The 14,602-nt window shown below is 41.5% G+C and overlaps 1 protein-coding gene across 2 annotated transcripts in view; it reads right to left on the bottom strand.

Moving 5' to 3' along the window:
• The window catches only part of GALC (galactosylceramidase), a 201,053-nt gene that overhangs the window by 134,924 nt on the left and 51,527 nt on the right, over positions 1 to 14,602 (bottom strand). The window lies entirely within an intron of this gene.

The following is a 14,602-nucleotide window of genomic DNA, read 5'->3' as shown; positions in this document are numbered from 1 at the left end:
CACTTCATGGGACAAGCATGTTTGTTTAGAAGGAATACCAAGCATACTTGGGTTATATAAATGGATATTTTAAACATCCCACAGGCATATTACTATTTACCTACTAAACAAGAACTTGCTAGCCATCAATAAATTAATTACACCAACGGAGGAGGAACAGGACTAGTCATGGAACCCATATACAGAACAAAAATAAATCAAATCAACTATCGTATTAGTCCACAGCCTCATTAAAATGGAAACATTATGCAAAGATGGTACTGTCTCCATTTGCTTACATGATTTCCTTCTGCCACCAGTTGACTTGTTAACCTGCAGTAAACAATTATTGAACCTTGTGCTTTAAAAATAAAAAAGCAGGTCTTAAATGTGATTTTTAACGCAGCCTGAAGTTTGAGATGTAATTAAGATATGTGGTACGATCGTCCAGTATTTTTCCCCCTTATTAGTGGATTAAATGCCTAAACTTTAAAATGCAGTTCCCCCTACTCCTTGCCAGAATTCTTACAAAACTGGCGACCAAAAAAAAACACATTATGGGGCACACGGCAATATTACCGGTCTGAGATTACTTATCAGTTCAGATGAGGGAGAACTAGATCACGCTGTAACCCCTCCCAGTGTAAGTTATTAAAAAAATCTAGGAAACTTAAATATTTGTGATATCAAGGGAGCAACCAATTGTACTATGGGATTTGAAAATTCCTCAACATAGAATAAAAAATTGTCGGAGTCACCGAAAAATATTTGTGACGAAAAGGTCTACGCATGAGCTGTAAATTATCACTCAAACAAGAAATACGCATGCTGTACAAAAAAAATCCTTAACAGAAATACCGTCTTTATAGCGCAGCTCACAATTCCGGGTTGTTTTTAGTGTGTTTGGGGGGCGGGGATTGAAGGCAGTTGCGTATGCGCTCTGTGTTGAAGTCGATGACGAAATCTTAAAGCTGCAACATTGCCTGGCTAGCTTTGCAACCAAATAGGAAAGGGGAGGAAAAAAAGAAAATGGGGAATTCCGAATATGTCTGGAGGGCTTAATACGCATCCCAACCACGAGACAGCAACCATGAAGCGCCATACAGAAAGAACTCAAACACCTTTTATTTTAAACTTTATTTGTCGGTTGTTTGACAACAAAATGGGCGTCTGTGGGAAGAAATACATTACTGGCATTAACCCTGCAGGTCTAATACAAAATCGACACAAGGCATTTGTACTGTATTCAGGACAAGTCTGATCTGGTTCACTGAAGTTGAAAAGAAAAATAGTTTTATTGAGTCTAATGTAATGCGGGAGCGAGGAGCGGTGCGCGAAGTTTCCAGGGGAGCGGGTGAAAACACTGCAGGAGGGAGAGGGAGGTGAGGTAGGGTGGGGAAGGGAAGGGTAAGCTGTTTTTCAAGCACTCGTGCTTGCGGAAGCGAGGAGCGGCGTGCAGTGCCATGCTAATTGAAAGCAGATGGTCGGTGCGCCGCTGCTGGCTCCCGCAAGGTGGATGCCACCACAAGCACGAGTGTGCTTGAAAAGGAGCAGACTGATTTCTAAAGGTCATGTCCTAGAGCACTGCATGCACGCTGACTAGGCGAGACCCAAAAACAGTGAACAAGTCATCATTATATGAATTCCTTAATATTCAAAAGGGAGTAATCTATGCTAGCTTCTGCAACAGGCAAAAAGACACAACTTAATTACACTTCATCAGTTAAAATGACACCATAACTGTTCACAACCAGCTTCACCCACTTTCATTTTCAGATAATTAACATATTCAAAACATCGGCCCATATTCTTTACGATTTATCATTTGGTCTAAAAAGACGATAGTACATCTCCTATTTCTTTGAGAATCTAAGATCTTAATTTTCCTTGAACCTATAGCTTCAGTTGGAGTATCTTTAAATCTCAATTTGTGAGCTACAAGTGTAATAGAAGAAAATAAACAGTTTATCTGTGCTGTTTGATGTCCCGCTCAACCTTCAGTAGTCTCTAGGACACATCGAAGGTAGGTAATTATCTTTATTTCAGCAAAGTATCGGTATATTAAGAATAATGAGACACATCACATTAACTGTCTGCACCATACGTCTTTTGTTCTTAAGAACTTCATCTTTTGCCACTTCAACTGACAAATTTCTTCTGACAAGGTGACATCTTCCAAGGTACATACATATCTCATGATTGGTACTATATCCACTTACTCTTCAACAGACTCAACATTCCTCTCTTCGTGGCAGGGTGAACGTGATAAAAAAAAAAAAAAAACAGAACAGAGTCTTCCAATATGAGCTGTAGAATCTAACACCATGAGGAGATACATTTTCACCAAAGGTCTTTGATCAGTTTGTAAAGCAAATCTGCTCCCCTGAATGAAATAGAGGAAATGATTTGTGGCCTACACACATGCTTTCATGCTCAATTACACCACAACTCCTTTCAGTAACACTTGAGGCATATGCCACTACCCATACTGCATTTCCACATCTCTTGGAAAAGCAGGCCCCAAGAGAGTTGCAAATCCATTTGCAAATTCTGAATAATATTCACCTAGTTCTGTGAAAGATATCAGTAATTCTCTTTTATTAGGAGGTGGAGCATACTTGATTGCTCAAACTAACGAATCTTTGGGCACCAACCCTTCATTAGTATTCAACCAGTCTTCGTAAGAGCACATATTTCATTGCCCTCTTCAATCAGCGTCCCCACATTGACTTCTGTCACCCATGAAACAGATTGTTCTATAGACCTATCCATTTTCAATACTTCCTCCACAATAGGGTCTACAATAAGCCATAATAGCTCCTGGAACCTTTTACTATTGATGTACACCATAAGTTGGCCCCTGATCATTTTGTCAATCGAAGCACTAAAATTACGTGCAGCAGATAAACCCCCCCCCCCCCCCGAGAGCATTTAAAACTCATAGAAAGACTAATTATCCCTTCATCTTCATATACATAAAAAGGGTATCTTTGAAAAGTTATACTTGTTTTTGGTTAAAAAAGACTATGATCTTCACCTCATCATGATCATTATTTTTATGTTTCCACTGGAGCTTCTAATTTGGGTAAAGTTCTAAAAATATCTTGTCCCTTGAACCTAACCATGCAGGAGTACTCCTTTACTGAGCTCCACAGTCTGTCTGCTACCATAAATTGCAACCAGACATGTTTGAAATTATTCTTTTAATCTCTTCCATTGAAGAGGTGGATCAACTTTATTTTGAGAAAGTTTGAACTGCCTTTTGGCAAAGAAAAAATATAAGTATAGGTAACTTGCAATACCTATAAGTAATTAATCTGAAGAGCTTTTGCGACTACAAATGACTTTGGGAAAAAAAAGGTATAAAATAAAACAAGTCGAAGAGGTAAAATATTTCAATTTGAACAAACACAGTCAAAAGGCCAGTCTCATTTAGGCTCAATTAGTAATATCTTCTCTGAAGCGTAGAGAAATACATTTCCCATTGTGAAAAATGGCAGCTAAAATCTACAGTGAGGCTTATAACTCCAGGAAAACAGCATCTCTACAACATTGACACCTGAATAACTGTGGCATTTATGTCGGCCCTTTGATGGTGTCCTATGCTTCAGTACAGAGATGGATGGGGCCGAATTGAGAACAAGGAGTCATAGGATCGTGCTGCCTAAGGCTGCTTGCAGGGGCTTCATCAGGAGTGCTGAGGAGATTCAAAGATGCAGGACCAAATGTGATGGGCAGAGACATACCTTTCAAACAACTAAGTGCATATTTCACTGGCTCAGCCCACAAAAATAGTTGTGCCATTAGATGCCGAGGTAAACACAGGACATATATGGGGGTGTCTCACAGTATGAAGTTCTTGGGCACATCTTCATGATGGCATCACACAGAATGCCCATGGGATTCACGACTCGGGCCCCTTCCATCCGTCACCAAAATGGATGTAGCAATCTACAGGACAGGACACATCGAAAGTAGATAACTGTCTTCGATTCAGCACAGTATCAGTGTACCAATCATAACCAGAGCTACTTCTTATTAACTGTCTGCAACTACCATTATAGAACCTTCAGGATGTAACATTATACATGGGAGTAACTTAAGTAAACAGTGGAGGGATGAGAGGAGTATAACCTATATGGCACAGGCCTAATTCGAATATTGTTCCATTATTGCCTTGGCACATGCTTGAACTCGAGTAGCTCTCACAGATGGAAACAGAAAAAAACTCCTTAGAGAACGGATTGAAAAAAGGAACTGTCAGATCCCATCGGCAGAAAGAGGGGGGGCACAGTGCAGACAAGTGTTATTGGGCCACAACTATGGTGTTTGGGGTTATATGTCATTGTGTCCGTTATACTGTGGCTTTGGAAACTTAGCCAAGTACACCTCTTTGGCACTTGACTCTCAAGCAAGCAAAGTCAAGCAGTCAAAGGCTTCTCAGGGTTGTATTGTACGGTGCAAGAGCTTAGAACTCAACAGTCAAACAAAAACCATAATACTTTTTTAACCAAACTCTTTGCAAAACAAAATACTAAACGCTCTAAGGTTTGCTCCAAGTATTGTTCAGTCACAGAGTGGTAATCTCATCTACAAGTTTAAGTGAAGCGCTACACATTCTTGTCCTGCCTCTGGGAAGTCCCCAAAGTCTATGGTAACTTAGACAAATATAAAGGTACAGGCATTGATTAGGCAAAGATGCAGATCACTAGATGCAGATCACTATCAGTTACGCCAACGGATAGTTTGCAGGCCAGTTAAATCCTCTTCCCGTCCACAGAGTTCATACTGGTAAAGGTTAGCGTTCTGCAGCAGGTTTTGTCTTTAGAAGAATCAGAAGTTTACTTTATCAGAGTTCAGCCTCACATTCCCTGCTCAATGGAGTTGCAGACTGGTGACCTGGCACCCTTGGTGCAAACAACAGTGAAGGGGAGACTGCAGCAGTGGTCTCACTCCTTCTTTGGCCAACAGCGTCAAGCAGTGTAGGGCTGCTCAGTAGGCACTTCATCTTTGGTAGTCACAGTCTCCTAGCTGGTGCAGATGGGCCCTCGTCATCAGCAGTTGTCGATTCAGACCAGTGCAGGTGGGTGCTAGTCTTCAGAAGTTGCACTCCCAGGCCAGTGAAGTCAGGTGCTCTTCTTAGGCAGCAGCGGCCTCAGGGCCAGTGCAGGTGGCTCCTCGTAGGTGAACACCACACTCAAGCAGGGTCAACATCAACACCAGAACTTTGAAGCCAAGAATGCCAGACAGCAGGATAATGTTTTGATTATTAGCTTTTTCATGCAGCTCACTACAGGAACTGTCCTGGGAGACTTGGTGAACCCTCATGGATCTGGTCGCCACCAGCTTAACTCCCTGAAGCCAGTTGTCTGCTTCTGAGTGTTCCACACACTGGAGACATGCTGAACTTCTCCTACAGGATAGTCTCTCCTCTTGTAGTGACAGGCATTCTACTTCCTTCTCTGAGCCTACAGTCAGGCTTCAAGGCTGTAAGCAGATCCTCAGTTTCTTCAACACATTAAAGTCTTTAGGTCATGTCTCCTGGGCAGTTATATCAATATTAGCCCTGGTCACACTGCTTATTTTGAGTACTCTGAGGCAGTTCCTTCATTGGTGAAGAACAACCTGGAAAAGGAACAAAGGAATGTTTCTTGGACCCCACTTTTTAAACTATTTTTCCCGAAAGGCCATGTGGAGCCACTGAGGGTTTTGGGTGGTTCCCTTTCAAATGTAATTTTCAGGCTAAAGGTAACACACAATCTTTGTACCAAGAGACAGCTCTCAAAGCAGGTAGCAATTGAGCTCCAAGCAGGAGGACCACAAAAGGACACGAAAGTGTCAGATCTCTACACCTGGCTGTCACCAGCCTTCTTGAATCAGAAATCAGGAACAGACAAAAGAGTTAGCCTTAATTACAAACATCCTGCTAATCTACTGGACCATCACCTCACTTCCAGAATTCTGATTGGCGCTCGAGACCTGGCTGTTTGAATAAGCCTCCAGGACCTGCAAGCACTTGGATACCATATCGGGTGAATTGACTCTTTATAAATCCTGATTGATTTACCCCTCAACCCAATTATCTACCAAGTGGTAGTGAGCAGAATGCGCAACCCTTTGCTAACAACGACATCAGTTAATTTCTAAAGACAACCTTGTCTTCATCCTCCCCAACTGAGTCTCTGGGCCCCAGCCTCTAGCCACAGGAAGTAGGCCAATACATTTCCACTGACTAAGAAAACCATCTACACTCTCCATCTTGTGCCTTGCTAAACCAGGGGCCACCAAAAATTGAGCCCGATTGTCCCAGTACTCAGACTCTCACTATTACAAATGTGCTACACATCCAATGCATATAGACGGACTCAACAGTCACAGAGAATGTCAGCACAAGATCTTGGGATCAGACTACAGTGAAGATTTACACAGGTGGGTCAATAGACCAGACTCTACTATGACACAGAAAACAGGTCTGGTCAAAAGATAATTCATGCTGCTACCACTGCTTCATGTGATCAAATCAGGACATGGACAGTATTTCCATGTCTGTTATCAGCATATGTTGGGAGCGCCCCTCCAGTTCGCAGAACAGGTTGTGGATCTTCTGTTTTATTTGTTGTAGTTTTATATAGCACGGACCTGACCAAAGGTATACAAGCTCTTTAGATGAGCACCAGTTATATTACACATGGACACATTCAATATTTTAGTTTTTCAGGCATCGGGAATTAGAAATGATTTGCCCTGAATCACAGGATGTTGAGCCGAAGTCAAAACGCAATCCTGGATTCCCAGCTCCTAAGTTGGCAGCTTCGGGAATTACACCACTTCCTCTCCCAATGGACAGGCCTCATGAAAACAGGACCAACAAAAAAAAGTCATGATACCAGTTTCACATGTAGTCAGGCACTCAGAGCAGTTATATGCAAGTATACCATGCAGGGTACATTCCCGTTCCAACTAGAGTGCACTTCAAGTTCACTGAAAATTATCCATCAGCATTTGGGATATTATATCAAACTCCAACACTGGGATGGTGTGATGTCAAAACAACACCACTGTCTCTACCAATATCAGTGAGAGAGGTATAAGAGCTTCAAAGTCTTAGGTTCTGAATAGTAAGACATCTAAGTGCATTATTTACATCCTGGACCCTTGAAAGGAGCAGAAGACAATTAAAAAAATGCAAGCTGCCAACTGCTCAATGAAATGACGATTTGAGTGTAGCCAGAAGGAAAAGGTGAAAGGAACACACTAAGACCTACACCATTGCAGCTCAACAAAGGGTAACATGGAAGAGCTGCCGCAAACCTGAATACCCACATTATTAAGTATGGGTGAACATATAAGTACAAATCACAGAAAACCTACACTGAGAGAGCCTCTCAATTAAGATTGATACCATCACTCTTCGATAATACAAAAACAAGCTAGGGATATGAGAGTTTTACATAAGCTACTTGCCCATGGGATAAAATGCTCCACAAAGCTTTGTGTTGTATAGAACAATCAACTTAGTTGCTATGCAGTGAGGTTACCTATTATGGCACTGTTATCATTAAATCAGTCATCTGATATTACAGTTTGTAAATATGTAAGGGATCATGTTATGCCTGGGTACAGGGATTCTAAATATGCCATATTTGTGATTACAGCACGCTGAATGAGAAAGGGCTCTGTTTATATTTTTCTTTACAAGAGCTCTATTCATCCTTCTGTTTAGGTTATCAAAATGTTTTTATCACAGTAGGGTTAGGAATAGGCCCAATCCTCAATCATGCAACAGTTCTAATTTCAGAAGAATTCTGAATGTTTTATGGTTTTGATGAAGATAGGGCTATCCTTTTCCCTTGATTTTGAAAAGGGGGCTTGTAAATTGTCCCTGCAGAGAAACAATATTTACTTTAGTGCATCCCGCTTATTAAGGAAAATGTTTCTATAACTAAATCCTTCGTATATTCATGATCAAGGAAACTGGTCACAGGAGGTCTTCTCTTAACCACAATGTATAATCTTAGGATAGCCCCTTCATTTTTATGTTCCTCGGTTTGGCAGAATTATGATAATTTAGCAGCAGTCTGTCAATAACTAAGCATTCACACTTTCCAAAAGATGAACTCGGCAAAGTTGTTGATCAAAGTGTTATTATGACTCCCATGGTTTTACAATGAATCTCTAGTATTGTTTCTTTCAAAATACCTTATGCATGAAAAGCATATTTTAATCAATGAGGTCTTAGAGAAACGGCATGTAAAGTTTTCTCAAAAATGCACAATAGCCGATCAAAATATTTGTTGGAAACATTTTATTTCAAAAGCACATATCTTGTATACATTCCTCATAAGATATGGCTTGCAACAAAGAGGTGTTCTTTAAAATATATATTTGAAGTTTTCTGAGAACATAAAAGGTTGTTGTGGATTCTCACTATTTGCTCATGTCAGACCCCCATTTGGGGGGGCAAGGAGGCGTTGCTGGACCACAGCCGTTGTGACTGTGGTTATTTGCCCCTGATGCTCCAGGGTCTGTCCTAATATGGCTCAACAAACCGGACCATTCCAACCACTTCACCACTCTATTCTCTATGGTAGCGATGGCAAGCCGTCACAGGTTTCTCAAAGGCATTAGTGTGGGGGTACAACAGTTTCAGCACTCAGACACCCAACAGCTTAATAATCTGATTGTACAGCCCAAAGTTTCTCTGTGATAAAAAAAGAAGTACTTGATAACACAGGAAAACTCTAAACTACACAAAATATATCAGATACTCAGAGTGGTGTGGGACTGCTGCCTCTCAGCAAGGATGTCCTCTCTGCTCTCAAACCACATCCCCTAGTCTAAGGTACAGCCAATTAGGTTTCCGCACAAATGCAGTGTTCCCCCCTCCTTTCATCTGGAGGGAAACTCAGTTTGTCACTGATTGTCTCGCCCACAGTTTATTCTATGGAAGGCATCACATCGGCCTCCCGCTCTTCAGTCTTGGTCCTTCCCTGTGGTGGAAGATTTGGCAGTCACGTGTGCGCCAAGTGGCTGCTCCTCTCCTCTAGAGCAAATGCGGGCTTTGCAGCAGTGTCCTGAGGAAGCACCAGGCATGTGGCTGTCTTCAGTCAGCAGCCCTCTTCCGGGCACATGGCGTCAGAAGGGGATGGGGTCAGAGGTCACAGGTGGGCCTCCTTACTCCACGACTGGGTGAGATGTAGATTCAGCATGTTGATCCTCCCTGGGTCGAGGCAGTGATGCAGTCCACTTCTAGTCATAGGTCAAAGGACGGTAGCGGAGTCACTTTAATGCACTTTGGTGCATCAAAGGAGTCTTGTTCAATCAAGTGCACTTCTGGTTTGCACTTCCATAGCTGCACAGTCACTCAAGCACACAGTAGCAAGTGCCTTGAGGCAGCAGCTTCACCCATGGGGCTGTAATCCGTAAGGGTAGATGTTGAGCAAATGCCATGGGGATGGTCACACTACAAGTAGTTCTGGCACACTTGGAGCAAATGTAACATGAGTACACAGGCCTCTTCTTCAGTGGTGCAGACTGCTCGGGACACTAAGTGCAAATGACACAGCTGCAACTACAAAGTCAGTTAAGCCACACTTGGAGAGTACCCGGTTTTACCAATAGTCTCTTCTTCAGAGGCGCAGATCTGGCATACTTTGGGAAAAGTGCCACAGATGCAACGGCAGGGTTGACTGATCAATGCACTTGGGCACACTTCTGCGGTGTTGCAAATTCTCCACTTCGGCAATAGCCACTGGCTTAGAGCGTGGAAAGCAACAGTCATGCTTCCAGGAGTCTCCGTAGGATGAACCCAGAGCACCCGGGTCAAATGCTCTTGCCGACGCCAGTAGTCTGCTCCTCCTGCAGGTTTAAGATGAAGAGCAACTCTACTTTCAGGTTAGACTCCAGGTGATGTCTCCTCACCGCTGTCTGTTAGGCAGACACCAGCCCAGGATGAGCAGTAGTCCTCTGGGTACTCTACAGGTCATCCCCTCCTTGATGGAAGAAAACAGAGGTAGTAAAAACAAGTGCATAAACATCTCCCCTGTTACAAAGGTAGAGCATACTGGGGATGTGTATTTTCTATCTGCAGAAACTATCTGCAGAAACGTTTTGAGTCAGTTCTCCTTTTATGTATCCTTCCAAGGCAGTCTCCCAGACTCCCCTTTGTGTGGAGTGATGCTCCTCAAAGTAGGATCATCTCCAGGTTAGAATACCCACAAAAGAAGCAAAAAGAGGTGTAAGCATTCTGCTCCTGGTTATCACAGCTACACCGGACAGTGATCAGGAAGAGGGACAAAAGGCTGACTCTTTTCTCAAGGATTTTCACAATCGAACAGGATCTGCAGAAACTTCACCCTTACCTTCCACCAAATGTCAGTAATAAGGCAGACTAGTCAACAGCTCTCTGTAACAAAAGGACCTCAATGAATTTATAAGAGGAGTTTGTCTCCATGTTCCACACTTAATTTTCTCGGTCTCCCCGTCCAGTCTCAGGAATGTCAGAAATGCATGTCCACTGTTTGAGAAAGTAACCTCACCTGCGCCTTGTGCACATGAACAGACCGGGGGCTATCAAAATGGAATCCTTTACTCTGGTTCACCCAAACAGGCACAATGCAAGCAACATGCAGAGCACACATACAAATATAATTTACATGCATTTGGCATATCAGTGCAGGGATTCGGGCTCCTCTGTAGCAAAGGAACTTTACATGAGTGGGCCAGCAGGCAACCACTCCTGTATCACATATAAACCGGTGTGTCATGCTAGTATCACTTAACGCCTGGTATCTTACCACAACCGTACTACATGCTTTAACCAGGGACAGAAGCCCTCTCTCACAATGGAGAGCAAACTAGATGCGCCCCTTCAGGTCCGGGACCAAATTAAAATAAAGTTGCAGTCCTTTTCTTTCACACACATGGTACACAAGCATAAGGCTAGGGACCAGATTTAAAAAAAAAACAATATACCAGATGCTCGCACTTTGGAACTTAGGGACGTCATTTTACATCATTATTGAAACTGTTCTGTCCTACTAGCTTAGATAGATGGGAAAAACCTACTCTTGGAACTTCCAAATCTGTTAAGGTTTCAGGAGAACCTGGTATATTGCTAGAATCTGTTTAAGAAAACATTGCTAACCAAATGTACAGCAGACATCCTGACCCAGGTTTCAGCTTTGCAAGTAGGAGAACTATAGCACTGACACTTCTGCTTTACTCTTTATTGGCACTGGTGCATTCAGTTTGTCAAATAAACAGACACAGATGTCTACTGCCTCAATTGGGAGGCTGAGATTCTCAAGTATTCTACATGCATCAGCATGTAACCATATACTATTCTAGAATCATTAGCAGTAGCCAGCAATTGTTACATTTTGTATCCATATAACATATGTTTACTCTGGAATCACTGTGTCAATAAAGCTAGATGAGCTTGGAGCTTACTTTATTTCCTTATAGTAATCTTTCTATCAACCAAGCTTTTGACCGGCTTCCAGTGTTTCAACAAATGTTTTAATGAGGTGCTAGCTGAGCTTAAATGGTCCAGCCACAATCTTGAATGCCAGCAGCTGAAGTAGAGGCCAGACAAGGATAAATCCTTTTAACTAAAGCATAGGATGAACATGGCTCCCTTTATAAGAGATATCATCAATATTGAGAGATCTCAGCTAATTTGAAAGAATCATGGGTGTTTCCTCCTTATTTTGAAGCAAGAAAGTACAAACTAATTTCCAAAACTCCATGGCTGAAGGCATTAGAGGAAATGGCCACAATATAGCTGCAGAAATGTATCAAGCTTAACAATATCCTGAGAGGCAAACAGTCTGGCTTTTGCGGACATAGAGGAACAGATCTCTGCCTGCTAAATTTACAGTAGTAGTGGATAATGGATTCAGGGGACCGGACCTTCTTGATGTTGACGAAAATGCCAATGGCTTTCGGCAGCCTTGATTTCCCCATGCTTTTGAATAGACTGGCTGGGATGATTAGGGGTCTTAGGGAATCGTTTTCGAAAGAGCAAAAAACTTGAGACATAGTTGGCCAGGACACAGCTAACACCATCTCAACTAAATGTGGAGCACTGCAGGTTTCCCCACTCTTGTTTAATCAATGCCTAGCAGCTACAACAGTTTCTTGTAAAACTGGGTGTTAGTTTTATAAATTATGCAGATGACATGCATATTGTGTTTTCTCTCTAACTCTATTGCAGTAGATCATTCTTCCTGTACATTATGAACATCATAGTAGTAACTTGGTACCTTAGCAAGCCTTTAAATAAATCCTATAATACTCCCTTGGCAGCAGAACGACAATTGTTGCAGAAGTGTTCTCCAGTCCAGATCTGTATTATTCTCTTTAATTAGCTATCAAAGAGCAAACATTTGTCAAATTTGCACTTAAAAATAGACGCTATTCTAGATGCTCTTTGCAGAAATTGACGAAGTGATGGGACTATGGTTTAGGAGTACAGCTTGCAAGCTGTTCGAATCCAGACCATATTTATTTTTTTAAAATACTAAGAACACAATTAGTTTTTGCTTGTTTTAAATACTATATGCTTTGAGAACATATATTTAAGTTCCGTGGTGTGCAGCACTAACCATACATCATCCTGATAAACGTCAGTCATCAGCTGCTCTATCGCTGACAAGTGGCTGCTGCAGGCAGCTCTCAGTTTGTGACCCATTTTCTGTGATAATCTATTCATTGAATAATCTATTCATTGAAAATGCTATTGAAATCTCCACCAACAAAGAAAGAGACACTAAATATTGCTTGAGGAACTAACACTTCTCTTTTTGTTTTATTTGATTACCAACGTTTAATGCAGATTTGCAATTAAACAACTTTTCCCTAATTACAGTGTACTTTCTCTGCATTCTCCGCCACCCTGTGAATAAGCCTCCCTCAGCATGCGCACCTGCAGGTTTTGGCTCTGATATAATTTCACGCATTGCTTGTTAACTGTGACATGGTATAACAGTAATTCAGAAATATTTGAAAGCTGAACTTCTTGTTAGAGTTCACTACACAGGTCTCGTGTTGTTTTCCTCAACACAAAGTTCTTCATCCTACTGGCGTGAAAGAAAGTCAAGATTATACATGGATATTATCACTCTTTCGCCGTCAGGCGTAGTACACTCTTGACATGTGCAATTGTGAAAACTTTCTGCCGATTCAGGAATAGAGCTACGCACAAGAACTCATTCACAAGCACCACAATGGGTCGATTTATTTCGGACCCTTTGCGAGACAGTGTAATATTGGATTAAACCTTTACAACCGGTTATCAAACTGTCTGGTCTTACTCGGCAGACACCGGTAAGCACCTAGGCTTATCATTCAGATTAGTCTACAGAACATCTATCCGCTCCTATACCACTTACATTTTCATTGTTTTTATCGCATATCTTGCGTACTGTGCAACGAGCTTCTGATTAAGCAGTTCCATTGAAATTGACCGCATTGTCTCAACATTCCATGCTTTTGCTTGATAATATTTTCTGTGTCCGTCTTATTGAAAATAAGCCTCTTAAAAGTAGGGGATAGTATCCTAGAAAAGACAGAATAGTGAGCACTTTGCATGTGACATAAAGGGAACCTTAGGGTTCCACAAGGTCTCCCTTACTCTTCACAATGTACATAAAGCTCCTCATGGACATTATTCACTATCACAATCGCCTATTCCACACCTATGCAGAAGATGCTCAAATTTACAGAGAATTCATAGATGTTGCTACTGTCCTTAATGAAATCTAAATCTAGAGGAGCCAAGACAACTACACACTCAACAGCTCGAAGATAGGAACCATGGGTCTAGGTCTTCCTACCTCTAGAAAAGAACAGCCACCATCTACGTCCCTCTTCCAATTTAATTTGAAAGAAACACCCTCTGCGACACAAATAAAATCAAAACAATGGTAAAATTTTATTTCCATAAAAACGTATTATTAAAAAAAAAATCATGTTTAAAATACCCTGATGGGTCATGGCCAAAATATCTGCAGACCAAAATCAAGAAATGCACCTCGACCAGGCAATTTCACGAAAACGACTCCACCTCCTTGCAGTGTCAAACCCCACTGCAAATCCCAAACATACTGGTGCTTTTGGGTGACTGGACGTTTCAGGTCTAACTCACAAAGGTACACTTACACTTAAGTTTACTATTTTTCAGGAATTCATAAACTGCGACTTTAATTTTACTGATAGTAATTTTACGACTGTAAAGACTTCCTGTATAAAACGATAGGCCTGTCCCATCTTTTTATGTGCGGTATCTCTGAAGTTGTAAAATAACTATTAGTAAAATTAAACTAGCAGTTGGTGAATACCAAAAAACAAGCATTGAAAATGCAATAGGTCTCGCCTTTGATTAAGTTAAAGCCATTTGCTTTGCTAATGGTATTGTATAGCAAAGCAAATGGCTTTAACTTAATGAAAGGCGAGACCTATTGCATTTTTAATGAATGAATGAATGAAAGCAAATTTATAAAGCGCTACTCAGCCCAATGGGCATCAAGGTGCCTAACCAAAAAGCTAGAGAGATAAAAAAGACTTGCTTACTGGTAGGCCTTAATAAAACACCATGTTTTGAGCGCTTTTTTAAATGGAC

The sequence above is a fragment of the Triturus cristatus genome, chromosome 9 (genome assembly GCF_964204655.1).
Source record: "Triturus cristatus chromosome 9, aTriCri1.1, whole genome shotgun sequence".
NCBI lineage: Eukaryota > Metazoa > Chordata > Amphibia > Caudata > Salamandridae > Triturus > Triturus cristatus.
Note: the sequence above shows the minus strand (reverse complement) of the source record. Positions and strands in the feature narration are given on the sequence as shown.